Here is a 4086-nt window from a genome sequence, read left to right as displayed (position 1 = left end):
AGATCTTCTTTGCGGTATAGTGTGCTCCATGATGTCCTCCCGTGGGCCCGCTATGGCAATGTTCTAGTATTCTTCGACTTTCCTTCCCGAACACACATCTTCTTATAATTCCATCCGCACAGCTTCGAAAGAGGTATGGATCGTCCCAAAAGTAATATTTGATCTCCGCAAAGAATTTCTTCTTTTGTTGACTACTATAATCCTTCGGGACGTAATTTGTAGCTAAATAGTTAGCTATGTTTGCGAACCATGGCTCCTCTCCCACGGACACCATAATGTATTCATCTGGAAAGTCGTCTCCATCCTTATCTTCTTGCAATTGCGGGTTCTCGAGCCTATATAAATGATCGGCCGCTACATTCTCCATTCCTTTCTTGTCTCGTATCTCTATATCGAATTCTTGAAGAAGTAGCACCCATCGTATTAGTCTTGGCTTGGCATCCTGTTTGGAAAACAAATACTTGATAGCCGAGTGGTCAGTAAAAACAGTGGTTTTAGATAAAACCAAGTAAGGGCGAAACTTGTCAAAAGCATAAACCACGGCTAACAATTCTTTTTCAGTAGTAGTATAATTCTCTTGGGCGGGGTTTAGGGTCTTGCTTGCATAATAGATGGGTTGAAAGTGCTTATCAACCCTTTGACCAAGGACCGCTCCTAGTGCATAGTCACTAGCATCACACATGATCTCAAAGGGTAAGTTCCAATTTGGTGCTATAATGATCGGGGCATTAGTTAATTTTTCCTTTAGAAATTCAAATGCCTCTACACACTCTTTAGTAAAATTAAAGGGTGCATCTTTTAGTAATAATTGTGTTAGAGGTTTCGTGATTTTGGAAAAATCCTTTATAAAACGCCGGTAAAAACCTGCGTGTCCCAAAAAACTCCTAATGCCCTTCACATTAGTTGGTGGGGGTAATTTGGCAATGGTGTCTATCTTTGCCCGATCCACCTCAATTCCCTTTTTAGAGACTTTGTGTCCCAAAACTATACCCTCCTTGACCATGAAGTGACATTTTTCCCAATTTAGGACCAAGTCGGTTTTCTCACACCTAGCAAGCATTGAGTCAAGATTTGTGAGACAGTCATGGAAAGAAGATCCGAATACAGAAAAGTCATCCGTAAAGACCTCCATGAACTTTTCCACCATATCATGGAATATGGCGGTCATGCACCTTTGAAATGTCGCAGGTGCATTGCATAGTCCAAATGGCATGCGTCTATAGGTGAAGGTCCCACTGGGGCATGTAAAGGTGGTCTTTTCCTGGTCCTGGGTCTATGGGTATTTGGAAATACCCGGAAAACCCATCTAAGAAGCAATAGTAGCTATGGCCCTTTAGTCTCTCTAACATTTTATCTATGAAAGGAAGGGGAAAATGGTCTTTGCGAGTGGCATCGTTTAGCTTGCGATAATCGATGCACACTCGCCAACCGGTTACCGTTCGCGTTGGAATTAGCTTGTTCTTTTCGTTGGTGATGACCGTCATTCCTCCTTTCTTGGGCACCACTTGGACCGGACTCACCCATGGACTATCGGAAATGGAGTAGATGATTCCTGCATCTAAGAGCTTGACCACCTCCTTCTTGACGACTTCTTGCATGTTCGGGTTCAATCGTCTTTGATGTTGCACCACCGGCCTTGCTCCTTCTTCTAAATTGATTTTGTGAGAGCAATAGGATGGGCTTATTCCCTTGATGTCAGAGATGCTCCATGCGATGGCTCTTTTCCTTTTCTTCAACACGTGTACAAGTTCTTCCTTTTCCGTCTTGGATAGATCCGAGGCTATGATCACAGGTTTCTGATTTCCTTCTTCCAGAAAGGCATACTCCAGATGGTCAGGTAGTGTTTTAAGCTCCAATTGGTTGTTTTTAGTGACGGACTCGCCGAGTGCAGATATGGTACTCGGCGAGTTTGCAGCTGCATTCACGACTTCTGGATTTTCTTCAGATGTACTCGGCGAGTAGATCGGGTCTACTCGGCGAGTAGGGCTCTCAGATTGCTTCTTTATTTCTTCATACTCCGCTTCTTCCAACAATCTTTCAATCTCTAGTAAGTCCTTTTCTGGGTCAAATGCTTCATCCAAAGCTGCAAACTTACTGGAATCTTCAGGTATGTCTTCCTCTAATAGTTCGTCGAGCATGTCGATTGAGAAAGCCGTGTCATCACTACTCCTTGAGTACTTCATGGCTTGGTCTACCCCGAATGTTACTGAGTCGTCCCCAACTCGCAATGTGAGCTTAGAATCTCTCATGTCTACGATAGCGCTAGCTGTGTTGAGGAAGGGCCTTCCAAGGATAATTGGCACTTGCGGATCCGCCTCCATGTCTAGAATGATGAAATCAGCCGGGAAGACAAATTTGTCCACTTTCACTAGCAAATCTTCATAAATGCCTCTTGGGAAGGTGACAGTCTTGTTTGCCAAATGAATTGCCATTCGAATTGGCCTTGGCTCCGGGAGGTCTAGCTTCTTAAAGAATGAGTATGGCATAAGGTTCACACTTGCTCCAGAATCAGCTAAGGCATGAATTGCAGCCAAGTTGCCAAATTGGCAAGGTAAAGTTAAGCTCCCCGGATCACCCTTCTTCTTTGGTAACTTGTTTAGCATTGTGGCGGAGCAGTTCTCATTCAGCACTACCTTCTGTACTTCCTCCATCTTTTTCTGTTGGTGAGGAGTTCCTTAAGGAACTTAGCATACTTGGGCATTTGCATGACGACTTCAATGAAAGGAATGTTGATTTGAAGAGTTTTAATGTGGTCTAGAAACTTCTGATATTCCTCTTCCTGCTTCTCTTTCTTGGCTCGGGCTGGGTATGGCATTGGAGGCTGGTATGGCTTCAAGGGAGGCTGTTCATTCGTTTTAGCAGGGGTACTCGCCGAGTCCATCGGCCTTACTCGGCGAGTAGAACTCTCAGATTGTGAATCTTGGTTTTCTGCTTGTTCTTCCGTTCCTTCCTTCTGCGAGTCCCTAGTTGCTTCAGTTCGAATGGGGACCAGGGGAGTGATGATCTTACCACTTCTTGTTGTGACAATGTTTACTTGTGCGCCTCGTGGGTTTTTCTCGGTTTTGCTAGGAAGCTCACCCGGTGACCTTTGGTTTAGTTGTTGAGCAAGTTGCCCAAGCTGCATTTCTATGTTGTGGATGGATGCTTGCTGGTTCATGAGCATTGTTCTTGTTTCTTGGATAGCAGCATCATGGTCACTATGTCTTTTCTCGGAAGCGGCCACAAATTTAGTAAGCATATCTTCCAAGCTTGGCTTCCTCTCTTGCACCGACTCCTCTTTTTGATAAAAGCCTCTCCCTTTTTGTCTATACTTCTCCTCCTTGGCCTTCTTGTACTCTTCGTAAGGCAGCCACTCTTTCTTTTGTTTGCGCCAGTCCTCATCATACCGGTCACCGCTCGAATAACATGCTTGTGCCTCTTTATTGCCATTCTCATCCAAATCACAATCTCTAGTGAGGTGAGGACCATTGCAGTTTTCACAACCCACCCGTATAGCATGGATAGTTTGATCCATTTTATCCATTCTCCTATCCATGGTTTTTAACATGGCCATGACCGCGGATAAATCTTCAGTAGCAGCGTACGCGGCTCCCCTCGTGACATCATTCCTAGGGTTGTGGTATTCTCTAGAGTGTTTAGAGAATTCTTTAATCACCGGGGGTGGCTTCTTTGTAATTGGGCCTTGTGAGTCTAGCAACTGCCGGGTTGTAACATTGACTCCATCATAGAAGATGGAAACTTCTTGCTGGTTGTTTAGATCATGGTGTGGGCAGTTTCTGAGTAGACCTTTGTACCTCTCCCATGCTTCATATAAAGACTCTCCAACTTGTTGTTCAAAGTTTGCAATGGCCTTCTTCAGTTTGGCTATCTTGGATGGTGGGCAAAAGTGATCAATAAATTCTTCCTTCATTCTGGCCCAAGTGGTGACTGATCCGGGGGGAAGTGACTTGAGCCAGTCGTTAGCAGCACCTTTGAAGGTTACCGGAAACATACGAAGTAGTTGAGTTTCGCGGGTTACATTTGGAATGTTGAAGTAATCAGCAACATCATTTACTTCATCCAAATGTTTGTAGGCATCTTCATGAT

The 4086-nt window shown here is 44.4% G+C and overlaps 1 non-coding gene across 1 annotated transcript; it reads left to right on the top strand.

Moving 5' to 3' along the window:
• Positions 1-3755: 3755 nt before the first annotated feature.
• LOC145007688 (small nucleolar RNA R71) lies at positions 3756-3862 on the top strand. The gene has a single exon (XR_013663060.1). It is a non-coding gene; the product is annotated as a small nucleolar RNA R71 (small nucleolar RNA).
• The last annotated feature ends 224 nt before the right edge of the window (positions 3863-4086 follow it).

The sequence above is a fragment of the Lactuca saligna genome, chromosome 7 (genome assembly GCF_052625555.1).
Source record: "Lactuca saligna cultivar CGN05327 chromosome 7, ASM5262555v1, whole genome shotgun sequence".
NCBI lineage: Eukaryota > Viridiplantae > Streptophyta > Magnoliopsida > Asterales > Asteraceae > Lactuca > Lactuca saligna.
This window is presented reverse-complemented; position numbering and strand designations above follow the sequence as displayed.